At 39.8% G+C, this 17,375-nt stretch overlaps 1 long non-coding RNA gene across 1 annotated transcript in view; it reads right to left on the bottom strand.

The window, feature by feature from the left end:
* Positions 1–753: 753 nt before the first annotated feature.
* LOC148225137 (uncharacterized) overlaps positions 754–17,375 on the bottom strand; it is a 74,188-nt gene continuing 57,566 nt past the window's right edge. The window contains exon 3 of the long non-coding RNA XR_015798952.1: positions 754–809. This is a non-coding gene — a long non-coding RNA (uncharacterized LOC148225137). The remainder of the gene's footprint in view (positions 810–17,375) is intronic.

Here is a 17,375-nt window from a genome sequence, read left to right as displayed (position 1 = left end):
ATCCATAATGATCATAAAAACCCCTACAATGAAGCACTACCCACTTGTAATTGCTGATTATATGCTGGGGTTTTCAACTGAGGCTTTTTCCTTATTTTCCTTATTTGCCTTATTTGCCTTATTATCACAAAATTGGGCAGAGATAGTTAATATAATGCACACAAAAAAATTAGACCTTGCACAGAGCAATCCGTACTTTCATTCCTCATTTTCAGTTTTATTAGAGGCAACACTAAGCAATTTTATGTTAAGGCAGAGTGAGGCAAAATTGAATACATTTTTTTTCTCATTGTTTTGTATAGCAAAAATACAAAGAACATGTTTTCCTTGAACAAAAACAACGATCAGTTCATTAACATCTTAAAGCTATTACCAAGAACAGAGGCAGATATGAACCTGCCCAGATTCTCTCTTTGTTTTGTTGTTGGTTGGTTTTTTGTTGTTTTTTTGTTTGTTTGTTTGGTTTGGTTTTGGATTGTTGCGGGCGGTTTTGTAATTATTTTGTGCATTTTTCTTTTCTCCTCATAGCTTGTACATCCACTTAAGAAAAAGCTTGAAAACCAGCTATGCTTGCAAAACATCTCTTCCAGGACAGAGAGTTGTTTACATTGTGGCTATGTTTACCCAAGCAAAGTACTGTGACACTTCCTTATGGCACACAGCAGGAGCAGTGGTCTGCTGGCATCTACCTGCAAGGTGCATCAAGACCAGGCTATGGTCCTGGTGCTGCAAGAACCCCCTTTCACCCTTACCTTTACATTTGGGTGTTCCCCTCATCAAATCTTCAGTGGCTGAGCTTCAAAGGAAGCCTGCAAGAACAGGGCAGAGACAGGTTTAAATTTGTTATAGGTTTAAATTTGTTATAGCTGCTTGCTCCCAGTCCTGGCCTGAAGGGTCTCCATGCTCTTTCTGAGAGACCTCTAAAGTGGGAGACCATGGTAGAAACCACAGGCTCCCCCTGTGCTTTCATTCCTGTGCTGAATGCTACTCTTTTAATCAACTTCTCAGTGACAACTCTTGGGTTCCAGGGCTGCAACTGGCAGCCTGCTAACTCTGTTGTGCAACAATATCTGCTGGACAGATGTGTTTGGATATAATAGTACCAGAATATATTTTTAGTGAGTGTTCATGAGTTGTTTTCTGGATGGTAGCCCAGCATGCCTTCAGGTTCAGCTCAAATAAAAAAGAGAAATTGAGTGCTTTAGCAATGTCAACAGAAACATCCATGAATGGCCAAATCCCCAGCATGAGAAAAGAGAAAAAAACACAGGCATTTGGTTTTAATCAGCATGTTTCCATTGGGAGCTCTCTGCAGCATTGTCTGCTGTCCCCTGTCTCCTCTGACCTTCAAACAAGTGGTTGGAGAGGAAAAAGCTCCAACAAAGTCACTGTGAAGCCTGGTCCAAGCCTGACAGCAACAGAGCCTCTGATCTCTGGGTGGCCCTTTCTGAGAGCCAGTGAGGAGGTGCAGGCAGAAAACAGGGAAGTGCAGGTGCACTCCAGTCACTAGTCATGGACTCATGACTAGAAGAGGGAAGTTAAGTTCACTCTCTCAAGGGCTGCAGTAACTCGTTTTCCTTCCTGCCAACTGGAGAAGGGAAGACCTATGCCTGAGAGGAAAAGCTCAGACACAATGGGCAGTGTTTGTATGTGGTTGAATGGCAGATAGACACCTTCCCTCTTTAGGATGGACAGTTGTTTTGCTGGCTTGTGCTGAGTGTCTTCACTGAAGAAAAATACTATTTAAAAGGGACCCTCAAATGCCATAACCTGATGTGCACTATGTTCATCTTCCCGAACTATCTTAGCTGGTTTTCAACCTCTCTTCTACCCATTCTGTTTGATCTCTCTCCCCTTTAGCTGCATAAACGAACATATTTGCCAAACACTGAATGTGATTTCCTATCAGAGAAATATTTCTCCTTTGCTTCCTATTGATTCTGTGGAGGGAAAGAAGGGACTCTATTATTAAGTATCCACTGAAAGAACACCTGAATTCTTTTTGCAAGTATAATTTTTGTCGAACAAGTCACCTGAAGGCTGGGTAAACCTCTGTTGTTTAAATATTTAAGGACTAGTGCATTACCATACTAGTATGTCTGCCTTAAAGACATACAGGAGGAAAAATGGCACATTTGGCAGTAAAATGTTCTGGTAAGCTGCTAATAAAAAATAAATTAGCATGATGTAGCAATTGTAATTTAATAATCCTCAGCCTGCTATGATATGCAGCAGAGTAAGCAAGCCCCATTTGTTTCTTACACATAAACATTTTAAATGTATAAATATATTTGACATCAGCTTATATGCACAGCTATGTTCTTTTCTAAGGATTCATATATCAAATGATATTCAAATTATATCTGGCTCCAAAAAAGCCCTGCTGGGATATCCAGCAACTAAATGAGTTCATTCAGAAGTATTAGTGATCATTTTCAAACAGGAGTTACAGAAATAAGGGACTACACATAATTTGTGTGATTAACCAGGGCTTTTTATCTGCCAGTACTTCTTAGAATAGCAAATTGGTTTTCCAGTATCTGTGCATGGTAGTTCTTGGTTAGCTGTGCATTAACAGAGGCCAAGTCACTGGCCCTGCACTGTCAGACATCATTATTTTCAATCAGACTAGTCAGTTTCTAGGGTAAATTACAAATCCATTGAATATTTGTTTGTTGTGCCAGACATGGAGCTCATACATTTGACCCAAATGGAACCTTCCTTGCTTTTTGGCATAAAGAGATAAAACCTGAATTGAATTTCTTGCTTGCTTGATGGTGTCTTTTTAAAAAAATTGCAACCTGCCTTGTTGTTTGCAAAAACTATATTTTTTCCTTTTTTTCTTTTATTTTTCCTTTTTTTTCATCTTAAAGTGAGAAGAAGATACACATCTGATAAAAAGAGTGACTATCTCCCTACCTTTTAAAAATATGCCACTAGAAAGGGCAAACAGCCTTGACTAGTTGACATATTTGAAATAAAGTATTTCTGTAATTATCTGTTTAAAACTTTGTATTGAGTGAAGTAGGTCAGGAACAGATTCTGGCTTGGAGGAGGCATGTGGCACCACCAGAAGTCACCACTTCTGCCATCAGGTACAATTCTCCTGGTATTTTGGCTCAAGTGAAAAAAAGTAAGTGGATTGCTTTGCTTATGTCTGATCTCTTCCTGGGGGAAAATAAGCAGAGGAAATGAAAACATCCTTTAAAAGTGTTCAAGTCATAGAATCATAAAATGGTCTGGGTTGGAAGGGACCTTCAAAGGCCATCTTATCCAACCTGCCTTGCAATAGGCAGGGTCATCTTCAACTAGATCAGGTTGCTCAGAGCCCCATCCAACCTGGCCTTGAGTGTTTCCAGAGATGGGGCATTTATCATTTCTCTGAGCAGTCTCTGAGCAGTGTTTTTACCCTCATTGTAAAAAATTTCTTCCTTGTATTTCATCTAAATCAACCCTCCTTCAGCTTAAAACCATTACTCCTTGTCCTATTGCAACAGACTGATAAAATGTTTGTCAAGTCAACTGCAAACCACTCTTTCCCTCCCACTTCTCACTTTTCCTTCATTCTTATTTCAAAGAATAACCAGAAAGAAATGGTGATGAAAGCAGCTATTTTTCAGGCAAGAAATGACAAAAAATTCTGTTTATATTGCTAATCTTGAAATAAAAATAATGGCAATCATGTGTTAAGAGTCAGCTATTTTTCCTCAAGCTTTCCTGGTATGATTTTTTTCACTACTTGTTTTCAAGTATTGACAGCTTTTCCTTAAGCATATTAAGTAACCCTTGGAAATAAAATTTGTGGCTGTGGTATGTGGAAAATCATATTGTTTGGCAATCAGAAGCCTGAGAACACCTGAGTGAAGGTTTTGCTCTCTCAGCTCAGGTACACACAGGTGCTTTCACCTTCTCCCATGTCACTATCAGCATAGTGCAGGCATTTATGGTCCAGGAGTCAGGACACCAACACACTCACTATTTATGGACCCTTGGGGGACAGGAGAATCAGAAACACGAATTTTGAATTCTCAGTCAAAATGAGACACCGAAGTACTCTGGCTGTGGATGCATCAGCCATGAAGTTCCAGCATAGGCTGCTGTCATCTCTCCTGTTTGCATCCCAGAGCTACATTACACACCAGGGAAAGACCTAACACCAACACTGTAACTTATGGAGAAAGGAACCTAACTCAGCCACCAAGATGTCTGTGCTTCAGGAGCCTTGTGTCAGCCACGCAGTGATCAAGAAAGGCCTCACAGAAAAAAGCAGACACACCTCTGCAGGGCTGTCCAAGTTAGAGGTTCATCTCTCTCTCTGACTTTATAGAGAAGCTAGACTTGAGGTTGCCATCTTCCAGCTTCAGGCAGAACTTAAGGAAGCTGGAGCACTCGGTTTATTGTTCTAATAAACCAATACTTCTCCCTCCTCCACCCTCTTCGCTGAGTTACAGGAGGGTTAGCTGCCTAGGAGCTGACACAAGCCTTCATCTGCCAGGGCAGCCTCTTCCAGGGCTTTTAAAATGGTTCAGTTTCTTCAGAGCCTGTCTTCTCAGTGTACCTCAGGACAAGCTGCTGTGTTAGAGATGGATATTACTGGCTGCAATATGAATGAATTAGAGCTAAAGACCAGATCCAGCAGTTTCCCAGGGAGACAACATGGCCCTGCTACCTGGCCATGAGCTTAGGGATTAAAACAGCCTGCCTTCCCCTCCATTTCACCACAAATCTCCTCTGTGACCATAAACAATCTGCATGATCCAAATCAAAGGAGTTCAGCTTCCCTGTTTTCAAATTCCCATCATTAAAATTAGAGTCATGACTCTTCTTCACTTCAGAAGGATGTTGCAAGGATATTACACTAAAAATTATGAAGCACTACAAACATGAGTATTTAGGAGAACATCAGAAGGTATCATTCCCTCCGTGCTTCCCGACTAGCCTGCTCCTTCATCTTTTCATTGCTGATGAGCTGAAGTAGAAACTGTAGCTGACAGATATATTTCCCTTAACAAGGTGTTAAGCCATTTCTTTCAGGATGATGATTCCTTCACAAAACCCATTTCCAGGCTCTCAGCTTAAGATCCATGAAAGTCCTATTTTTGTGATCCAATTTCTTTTGGGCTTACAACATTCAAAGGGCCACAGCTTTATAAAACCTTTTACTGGAAAGATTTCCTTTTCCTACCAGGAAAGGAAGGCTTGTTTCAACGGAAACATTAATTTCCAGTAGTACCAGCAGTTGAAATATTGTGATATTAACACAATACCACAAAGATACTAACACAATACCACAAAACTTACAATGCGACATTGTTTTTCAAGCAAAAAGTTAGACTGATTTGACTTTTAAAATTAATTGAATCAGAACCTAAGCTACAGTTAATAAAACATTAATCCATTTCATAAATATAGAATTTTAAAGTTTTTCCTTCCATTTTATCAATATTTAAATTTAGTTTTACAGCTCAATCAATTTTTTTTTTTTAGTCTAAACATGTTCCCCCCCAAACAACTGTAGGGTCTTACTAATCATTGCTAGCACTGTGCTTCCCTCCAGTGATGGAGAACATGGCCCACTCTTTCCTACTGTTGTAGATATGCATTAAGTGAAATTATACTGCTTTTATGACTTATTTTTAAAACGTTCAAAATTATTTACTGTTGTGTTTATAAAATTGTGAGTAACAGGGCACATATTTCGAAAGGAGATGAAGAGTAAACAGGCTTGTTAGTGTATAATTATTGTACATGAGTTTCTGGTTAGTTTTTTCAATTTCACAAGCAAATAGGATGCACTTGAAAGCTTCAGCATCTATTCATCTCCAATACTGGCACAGCAGATGAATACCTTCAAGGAGGGGCAGAAATGTCAAGTCCAGTAATGAATTTACACTACAATATGGTGAAAGAGGAAAACAGTGTTTATAGATTGTTTTCTCCAACATGGTACTGTTTATCCTGCAGAATAACACTTTAAAAGCAGATTGACAAAATGTTTCTCTTCTCACTGAAGAGCCTGTATTTTTATATTGGATGCTTATTATATTTGTGTATTTAGGTTGATTTTGCAAAACTGCACAGCAAATTACAGTGAGAAAGGGGCGGAAGTGAGGGCATACTTCAGAAAACAGGGTCTCATCCTCTAAAAATGGTTTGTCCAAGCCAAGGTTACCACCTTGAGCCTTCTCTTAACTGTCTGGTGACTCAGCTCTGTGCAGTTTTCCACACTGGCTGCCACCCTCTGGAGCAGGGGCTGTTGTCTCTGACCTGGCAGGACATGAAACAGATGCAGACCAAGACGGGGTAGCTGCTGTGCCATGATGCTGCACACTACTTGGGCACAGTGCTGCACCCACAGACTTCGGCTCCTGCAGCCCCCAGCCCAGGTGGAGCACAGGCAATGAATGCTCAAAGAGCCCAGAGCCTGAGCCCAGGGATGTGCCCTGCCATCCTCTGGCTGTAGGAATCCTGCTCTTGATCCATGTTCCTACACAAATGATAAATTACTGAAACAGCAGCAGGTACAAAAACCAGCGGGTGGATGTCCTTAGAAAAGTCAGCCCCTTGTCAGGAATGACAGAAAGCATCGGACAGGTGCCTCCATGCTCTACAAGGTGAAACTCCTGCATCAACCAGCTCAGCAAATGAGCCATCATCTCTGAGGGCCCCAGCAGAGACATGAGATTAAGCCCCATAGAGACACTGAATCCAGAGTCCTTGTAGGGAGCAAAAACTCATTGCTTTTGCAATGCACACTATGTTATCTTGCCTAAATTTGAGATTTGGATAAACATTTGGCAAACCAGCCATCTAGGTTTTGATCATGAAAGTGTGCTGAAGAAACAGAGAAAAGAAATTTAATCTTTTGAAGTCCTCATCACATTGGATTAATTTAGCAGGCCATGCTTCAGTTCTGTTTGCATTATCACAAAGTGTTTGATTGACTTTGACATTAGAGTGAAATAGATGGATATTAATGAAAGGATACAGATAAGGAGCTAGAGAGAAAGATGCTGGGATCAGATTGTTAATGCTTTTACACTCACATTTGTCTATATATAAAAAATTGCTTTTGCAAACATCAGAATGTTCATTACACTATTCAGAAAGAGAGTTTTACTGTGACAATCTGCTGAAAACTGCCTCTGTGATGATAGCAGGAAATCAGTCACTTATTTTGCTGGATTGTTCATAAAACTGACAGGCAGGCTCTGACTGAATCCGAGAAGCCTGCACCTGGTCAGAAGACTGTGAGATCTGACAACAGTCTCTCTGTTGCTAATAATTATGCACCAGTTTAATCACCAACCTCATGCTTAGCAAATTGAAAGCATACAACTGAGTGAATGATGAAGCTATAGGTATTTAAATCATACAGCAGTTTTTGTTCCATTGGCATGGTGATGAGTTGCTCTTTTTTTCTAAATTCTAGATGATGCTGACAGTGTTTAAAACTGAGGTTAGAAATTACAGCAGAAGAATCTGACTTGTGACACATCTTGTAAAATATGCCATTGTGCCCTGAACCAAATATAGATTGTTGATCACTTAAATTCATTGCAGCTCAAAACACCTGCAATGCACATAAAATTAAATCTCTCTTTATTCTTTCCTATGCACAATGGTCACTACTTTGATTCCTATTTTGCATGCAAATTAGTTCAGCTGAGAAACACAGAGTACAGATGCAAGTTTAATTAAATCATTAGTAAGTTTTCCCGGATCAATTTTAATCTATTACTCTTCAGAAAGAATTAAGAGAGATCTCAGTGGGAGGATAAAAGGTATTTTCAGGCACAAATCTCATCTATTGTCAGATGTGTGTGTGTGTTCTTGTTTGGTTTTATTTTTGCTTTCACTTACAGGGGCAACGCACTATTACTTCTTTTAAAACTTTATGTTCTTTTAACCATGTTACTCGATCACAGCAAACTGTCTTCACTATTGCCATGTCTTTCATTTGACTGGCCTTTGGTACTGGAAAATTGTCACAGGGAAAACTTAGATAAGCACACTGCAAGTTTAAGGGTCCAAGCACCACTTCCCAGTGGCTTACAGAGATACCAGAGTGCTCTAGTATTGCATAATGCACTGGGAATTCTGGTGCAATTCCATTCTTATAAAACGCTGCTAAGAGAGGCTGCCCTGCACTTGAACTGCCCCCTTCCTTTGAACGTCATCCACCTGGTACTTCCTGAATTCTGTTGGCTTAAGGGGAATTTAGCAGCTTCCAGGAAGGAAGGGGAGACATGAGACCTCCAGTGGTATTCACTGCTCCTGGAAATAATGGGGGGATAGCTGAGCCAGGCACTTCCTGCACCAGACAAGGGAGAAACAAGGAATATCATGCAATATCTGCTGTCAGAACAGGCTAAATCCAGTCATAGTCTCAACTCTCCCACCCCACCAAACACATACAACTTCAAACAGCAGCAGCAAGACAGGCTCTGCTCCAGGCTGTGACAAGCTGGACAACGTCTTCAGCTGTCCTAGCAGCTTTTTAAAATAATCTATCCAGTTGCTTAGTTTTACTGCCTCTAAGACAGTCACATGTACAGAACTGGGGCTGTTTGACTCTTTACAAATAGTTTGAAATTTAGATAAGCTAAAATATGCATGCCGGATGAGACTTGCTTTATTCATCTTAGGTCTTCACAACACACAAAAGAAAAACTTAAAATAAATGAAATTAAAATACAGATGTATCATGTGATAGATGTCTAAGATTGCCTGAAGGAATCCTACTGAATTGCCTTCCAGCTGACTCCCAACTCTGAAGAGCTACTAAGCACAGAGAGCAGCAGAAATCCATTACTTGCATAAAATTATTCTCATTCTTCTGGAGTAATGTGTTTCCCTGGGAAAAGGAGGTAGAAAATGGCTGGAGATTTCCAGAGCATCATGTCAGAGAGCCAGAGACCTGTAAGAGTACAAGTAAGAGCCCAAACAGCTAGAAGGACACACCAGTGCCACATGTCAGAAAGACACAGGGGTGCAATGCTGCCCAGGAACTCAGGAAATGAGGAATAACATTAGAATGCCTCCATCTCTCAGTATTTTCAAAGATGTTTAATTATCAATACTTTAAGCATTATGCCTTCATGGCACAGAGATACATTTAATTGCATCCTTTCTGTTCTTTTATTTCTTCACCAGCCAGCTTAAACCACCAGCATAGAGACTCCCCAGCCTGGAAGATTCCCCAGGTATGTGCCTGGAGTGATGGCTGTGAACACTGTAGGATTCTGGGGCAGGATGCACTGAGAAATCTCTTCTGAAGAGCAAGTCAGTGGTGGGTGATTCTCTCCTGGTCTTAGGGTGCCTGATAAATAGAGGTTGAGAGCAAATCTTGCCATTTTAGTGCTAGAAATAGAAGTTAGAGGAAGTAGGCTTCTCTGCCTTGGAAACATATGAAACCTAGAAACCAGTCACAGCAAGAGATGACTATTCAGAAGGGCAGTGGACAATTTTCACCCCACATCTGCAATGAAGAGAAAGGTTATGATGTTGCACTAAACTGCTAATGGCTGTTTTCTGTCTGTTTCATCCTTGTTAACCACATCATCTGCCACAATGCTAGATATAACAGAACTGAAGAGGATTAAGAGATGTTTAACCCCATTTTGGTAAATTCACCTTTTTAGAACATGGATAAGACCCAGTGGATTTTTCAGTATTCACTATATTTCATGTTATTAAAATCTTCATTGTTTAGGGGAAAATCCCTGAAGGTTTGGGAAAATCCAAAGAGCTCACACAGTACATTCTCTTAAAAAACTTCACAGCTTGGTCAGCATGAGGCTTTTATAGATGTACAATGTTAATTATTGTTATCGATAATTATAACTATTATGGGTAAGTTTATTTAAAGGCATGCTTTTGTTTTAAAACAAGGCTGCTTTCAACTCTCTGCACTTCTATTTGAAAGTTACTATAAAATGGCCAAATCAAGTAGAGCAGTAAGTTTTAAAGGCTTGCTGTTCTATTAATTATATTGCAGTATGTAACATTTCTGCACAGGGACCTTCTTCTAATATCTCCTAACCTACTACCTCATGAATTTTAATTATGTGTGGCAAAGAAAAGTCCACATCATTAAGACCATAAAAGATGTATTGTATTAGCCCCTCCTTGCAATTGCCACCATGAAACAGGACCTTGGAAAAGCAACCATTTCCCCTCTCCCTCCAATTAATTAAACTATCAGTATCTCCAGAATTATTCTGTTATCATCTGGTGACAGACGATAGCAAGAAAAGACAATAGAACAGCTGGGTGTGTATGTGAGAGGTGTCACAGGCAACCCTGCCCTTCATTATGTTGTTTTCAAATTATTTATGGACATTTCCTTTGACAAAAAGAGAAATGAGAAGAGATTTACTGAAAACTTTAATGAGAGAAAATCTGGGATATACATAAAAGCAGGTTAACAACAAATTGAAAATATTTTTTCAGTTTTGCAAAACCCTTTCAAAAAGGCTGTACTAGCACCACAATAATGCATTTTTTTCCTGTAGGGCATCTACAGAGACTACAGCATATGACAAAAAAACTTAGCAAGAAAGAAGAGTCCTTTCACTTTTCATCTGCAGCAGTATTTCTTTGTGAATTTTATGTAAATTATTTTATAATTTTAGTAACCTTGCCCTCTTATACATTCATGTATAAGTGTATTATATATATACGTCTAATAATTTCTGTGAATGAACCAAGAACAGACAAACGGCCAAGGAAATCATGTGGAGTTATTTTAAAACAACACTATCTCCTACAAGCTCTGTCCCGCCTCTTCTAATGGTTATCTTATAAATAACTATATTTTTACATATTTTAACTATATTTTTACATATTGCCCGTATGCCCCTCCTGAGGATACTGCAGAGCTTTATGACTAGCTTTGTGAGCTAGCCAAGATGAATCCTTACTTCTAGGTTCTGTTTTCCCCACTTTTAGTCAGTCATATTAAGGAAAGCTCTGTGTCCAACACCAAAAGGATAAGAGCTTAAGCACGACCAACATTATCATGTGAAACTGCAGCATGCTGTAGCATCAGCATCTCATAGATTGAAAACTAAACTGGACTTCTCAAATTAGCCCAGAGTTATTTATTTAAATACACTTTCAGTTGTTTGCTGGTTTTTTTCCTCGTATACCTGCTGCCAGATGTACCAGCACAGCACTGACATGTCTTTTGAACTCTTACCCCTGGCTTGTGCTTATGGAAGAAACGCCTGCAGAAATGGCAACCAACAGAGAGTTCAGTTCTGCCTTCCAGCCTTCACTCATCCGCCAGTTTAGTCGTACATTGCTTTATATGATGCTAATCACACTTCTGCCTCTAGTACTGGGAAAGGAAGCAGAGTGTATGAAGAGCCTGAGAAGAACAGACTAGCTCATATGTAGATATCCAGAGAGAGAGAGGCCACCCAGCAGGTGTAAATCACTGCTATCAGAGCAGCTGAGGCGAGTTTGTCTTTACAAGCCAAACCTTTCACAGAAGGTGCTGCATAGGCAAGCTACATCTGAGATTACTAAAAGGGTTTTAGACCTTAAAATCTGTTGCAGTTCTGCTCATAATGGAAGTATAATGTTTTCAACTAATAGTTCCATTTTGCAGTTCACATAAATTAAGTGTATTCAAGTTCCAGATAATTAATTGTATGGCGTATTATAACCTCTTCAAAAGAGGTAGGTAGTAGATTTACAGCCTGGGTGTTTAATGGATTAATGCTTAATGACACATTACTAACCTTGGCTTGCTTAAAGTTCATTGATTTAGTGTTTAATGAAACAAATGAGAAAAGGGCAACATGGAGCTCACATGGGTAGGTTTATAGAGAGATAATATACAAAATTGCAAAGAAAAAGAAATTATACCCTACAATTATGACAATTGCTAAAAAATGTAGAGAGAAAGTGAGTTATACTTGCAGCGAAACAAACGCTGGAAACTGGCAATTTGAAGTGTAGACATAATGAATGTTCATTATATGAATCTATCTTTTAAAAGGTCTAAAGCATTGCCATTTTGAAAATGAAAATGTGTAAAGACAATCCCTACTTATACATATCTGGAAGTACAGGGCTTTGAATAAAATCTGATCTGAAGCATCAAAAGTGTTTGCAGTGCAATTACACAGTGCTGCACAGAGCTGGTGAGCAGAAGCTCAGCCAAGACGTTTTTACACCAAAGCTGGGTGATAGGACTCCTAATCAAAGTCAGCCCAGGGGTTAAATATCTGCCCATAAGTGATGGCTGTTCTTTACAGCATGTCATACCTCTGAAAGTAAGGTCTTAATGTCTTATACAGTTAAGAAATAAATGCCATCCCAAGAGTTCAGAACCAAAAAGACAAAATATTTATTATCACCATTTTTTAAGTAAAGCCATGATTAAATGAGGCTGTAGCATATCAAACTGGACTTTGAATCTCCCCAGCTCAAGCTCAATGTTAGCAGTACACCCATCTTTTCACAGGAAGGAAAAAGGTGCCCAGCTGGAGAAATACAGAGGATGTGCAGATATTTAGCTCCAATCTGGCAGCTTTTTTCCGAGCATGATTAACATTAAGAGGTTTGCTTGATGGGGAATACAGTGCTCAGCACTTTGTAAGTTCCAGTATGTAACTACTACTTTGAAAAAACAAAAAATAAGGACCTAAAAAGATCAACAGGTTGTAGGACTTAGCCATTTGCAAGGTGAGTTAATGGATGAAACTTCCCATTAGAAGATTTAAGTGTGTTTGAAGGAAAATTTTGATAATGTCCTGAGAAAATCATCTTGTCTTAGTGAAGGGCTAAAGCACTCCTGTTTGAACAGCTCCATGAAACTTTGAATAAAACACAATAGAATATTTGGAGATAATATTTTATATTTATATTTATTTTTATTTATATTCACAGAATCAATTAGGTTGGACAAGACCTCTGAGGTCATCGAGTTCAGCCTATGACCAAACACCACCGTGCCAACCAGACCATGGCACTGAGTGCCACATCCAGTCTTTCCTTAAACACCTCTGGAGATGGTGACTCCATCATTATCCTGGGCAGTCCATTCCAATGCCCAATCAGTCTTTCAGTGAAGAAATTCTTCCTGATGTCCAACCTGAACCTCCCCTGGTGCAGTTTAAGGTTGTGTCCTCTCCTCCATCAGTGGCTGCCTGGGAGAAGAGACTGACCTCACCTGGCTCCAGCCTCCTTTTAGGGAGCTGTAGAGAGTGACAAGGTTCCCCTTGAGCCTCTTTTTCTCCAGGCTAAACATCCCCAGTTCCCTCAGCTGTTCCTCACAGGGTTTGTGTTCCAGAACATTCACCAGCCTCGTTGCCCTTCTCTGGGCGCATTCCAGCAGCTCAACATCCTTCCTAAACTGAGGGGTCCAGAACTGGACACAGCACTCAAGATGTGGCCTGCCCAGTGCCCAGTACAGGGGAAGAACGACCTCCCTGCTCCTGCTGGCCACACCATTCCTGATACTGGCCAGGGGCCATTGGCCAAGGCTTTATATTCACAGCTTCTCTCTTTAAATGCAAAATCATATGTGAGAATGGTGCTTACTGTCAGCACAGAAGGAGCCAGTAGTTCTTAGATCAAACATTCCGATTGAGTATTTTCTTTGGCATACATGAATTTTCCAGTACTTTACAAACCCAGTAAAGTACGTCTGGAGCCACAGGATCAGAACATCAGCGTGATTAATTTTGCAGTGTACGTATCTTGCAGGCAGAACCATGCCAGGTGATAAATAGGAAATGTTTTACATATTTCCCTACCTACTGACTATGCCTCAGGTCTAGTCTGTCAGTCCTTTCTCATGACAAATTCCCTAAGAATTCAACAATTTACCTGCAGAGTGCACAACTGAAGTTACTAACAGCATCAGTAAAAATAAGAATTATATAAACCTCACGATTTTCATTTTAAATTGTCTTCCAAATACCAATTAATATCCACCAAAAAAAATGTGCTTCCTCCCCATTGTTAGGCTCCAGAAAGACTCATCCTGGCAAAACTAATCCTAGGCAGGGCAATGCTGTCTCCCTTACAGACTTCTGTCATGATCAGTCGAAAAACTTGCAAGATTTGTAACAGTGGCCCAGAAAGAATTGCTTCTCATGTGTCCCTTAGTGGGAAACTTCCATATGATCATAGCCCAAAATAGCAGCACAGGATCATGGAGCACATTTTGCCCCATGTACAAAACACTAAATATGCAAGTAGGTATTGTTAGGCATAATGCTGGCTTCAGTAGACAGGATTGCAAAAAACAAATATTCCTAAATATGAGGTAAATTGGGTTGCCAAGCAATTATTGCTTAATGTTCATACTGCCACTAAATCTATCAGTGAAACAAGAAGAGACTTGCATTTTTTAAAAACATACATGCCAACGAAAACAGAAAACTAATTTTGAGATATTTTCCAGACTCTGTAAGTCTTTTTTTTTTTTTCTTTCAGTGGAATAATCTGGCGTATTTGACTGTTTGAGTGTTAAATTTGATCAATTAAAGTCTCACCAGACATAAACAAAAAAACCCTATAAACTGTGCTACTGTTTTATTTTGTTATGTTGCTGTGTTCTGATGTAACTACAAACCATTTTCTTTTTATATTTATTTTGTAAAAATGTGTTGTATTTCCAGATGCAAGCAAAGAGGTGGCTATGGTTGTTTAAAATAATTAAAATTTGAATGAATTTTCAAATTTATTGGGTAAGAAGGGCTGGACATATACACAAGGAATGACAACTGATTTTGAAGTGAAGTGTAATTTTTTTGGAAGTGCTTCACTTAACAGATAAAGGACTCTGAACCTGTCTGGAAATATGATCGTATTTGGATAGAATAGAATCATCTTATTAGAATGTAGTTAGGATACTTTCTTATTTTAGTAGTATTTGCAACTCTCTAGATAAATTCTCTCCTGTGTTACATGGAGGAAACAAATCTCTGTCACTGCACTGGTGACATTGGCTCACATGAGCAGCCCCAGCTGCTGCAAAGGCAACATCTGATTTTTCCCAGAAAACACTCAATCCTGCCTTGACATGAAAAAACATGTCTGAAGGTGAAGAAGTAACCTGCAAGTTCTCCCTGGGGCAAAATAAGGTGGAGTATTTCATCTCTGCCAGACTGCAGCAGTGATTCCTACTACACATACAGATCTCACTTAAGGTTTATGAAGCAGGAACAGGATGTCAGGAGGGACAGAAACCTCCCAGTACACAATCATTCACTTCCACATGAACTGTTAATGAATCACAGAATCACAGAACTGCTTGGGTTGGAAGGCACCTTTGAAGAACATTTATTCCAACCCTGAAGGAAGGGTCATTCAAAGCAAGTATCTGTAGAAATGAGACAGCACAGAAATTCTTTCCAAATCTCCATTACCAACTCAATAGTACTTTCAACTTAATTTCTCATCAAAGTAATCTGAATAGAGAAAATTGGTCACACTCCCTGCCTTGAGATCTTTAGTATCATGTTGACCATTTATGTGTCAGAGGCTTCAAAAACCAAGATCCTGTGCTGTTCTCCTAGTGTTCTTCAGGTTAAATTCAAAATTATGAAGTTTTATTAAAATACCAGGACTATTGTTGCAGCCTGTAGAAGTTGAGCAAAAGCAAACTATTATCACTTGTATCAGCATGCAGAGACCCTGCCCCTCAACAGAACCCAAAGATGGGTGCATCCCATCTTTGCATGCACAGCCTGAGCCATGCACTACAAAACAATTTCTGAAGGAACCTGCCAGCAGTGCCAGAGGGATTTTGAAGCCCGGGGAGGAGCAGTGCCCTCAATTCCACATTTTAGTGAAAACCCCTTTCTACAAAGCGTCAAAAGAGTGTGAGAAAGAAACACCTTTTCACATCTGTCTTCACCTGCAGAACAGTTTGAGTGAAGAGCAAATCAGCACCATCTTCCAGGGGGTATTTGAGCCCACCACCACCACCAATGATAACAGCACTTGCAGCACCTCAGCTGAGCAGTGCCCAATAAAGGCAGAGACAACACTTCACCCAGGTCTTCCCAGTACCTGGCTAGAAAACTGGAATCATGGCAGCAGAGAACAATAGCTCAGCTGAGCTGCTTCTTGCTCTCTTGATAGCAGAGGCCACAATGGTCCCAAGGCTCAATGTCACTTGCAAGGAGTACATCCTTAATTGACTTCAGGAAATTCAGAGGATTCCTGTGACATTCAATACAGCCTTCAGGAATTCAGTACAGGAATTCAGTACAGCCTTCAGCCCAGCAAGCAGATGAGGCTTGAGTTGTTAAATAGGACTGCCAGTAATGCTCATTTTTAAGGGACAAATTTTCATTGTTTAGATCTTTATTTATCACTTTATTTATCACTGTAGTTCCTAAGAAACTTAAAAACCTTTTTTTCCCAGCCAATTTCTTATTCAGATTAAAGGTTGGCTGTTATATCATGACTGTTGTTTCTTTTGACTTGCTGTCCACAGTTTCATGTTTTGGTTTTATTCTTGCATGTTTATCATTTAGATCCTATCATTCACGTGAGCAATTCAGATCATAGATCTGTCCTGTCTTTATCTAAAATTAATCTTCATCTACCATAAACTTTAAATGTCACTGTGAGGCCCAAATCACTCAGTCCTGGTTAAGTCTCTAGGATTTCTCATATCCTTCTGTAAATTCTACCGAAATAACATTATACCCTCCTCAGAATAATGATTAATGATCATTTATGCTCTCTTGAATTACAGGAATTCAATGCATCAGCTTTAGTACAGGCTGTTGAAGCTTTGCTCATTCTCACTTGTTGGAAAGCTGAACTGATTCTGTATTTAGTCCAGTTCTTTTACTTTTGCTGAGGGTCTCCAGTTGAGATCCAATGACCACCCCAGCATGGCCTTGTCAGGTGACAGCAGAGCCTGGACAGGGCAGGACTCACTGGAGCTCTGCAGAGAGCCTCCTGCATGCTGTAAATCCCTGTCATTTGGGATAGATGTTAAACAAGCAGAGCAGCCCAGCCCTGGTCATCTGGCTGTGAGGAGCAGCACTGAATTACATGAAAAATCCAGATGTGCTACTTGGTCCAAAGAAAACCAACCTTTCCTTTCATGGTCAGCTCAGAAGTAAACTTGGACTAGTCTCCTCCATCTCATGTTCTGCAAATCTTTGGCTTCACTCACAGGAAGCATTGGGATTTATCCTGGTGCTAGGAACAAAATCATAGGTGTTTTTTCCCTGATTTTACATTCATTACTACTCATATACCATCAGATTCCTCTCAGAACTGGTCTACAAGGTACTCTAGACTCTCATTTTATTGTAGACCTGCTTTCATTTCAAGAGAGAACTCTACCAATTTACAGAGTTATCTGTAAATTATCAACCTGTACCCCA

This window comes from Sturnus vulgaris, chromosome 1 (genome assembly GCF_052056855.1).
Source record: "Sturnus vulgaris isolate bStuVul1 chromosome 1, bStuVul1.hap1, whole genome shotgun sequence".
Lineage (NCBI taxonomy): Eukaryota > Metazoa > Chordata > Aves > Passeriformes > Sturnidae > Sturnus > Sturnus vulgaris.
This window is presented reverse-complemented; position numbering and strand designations above follow the sequence as displayed.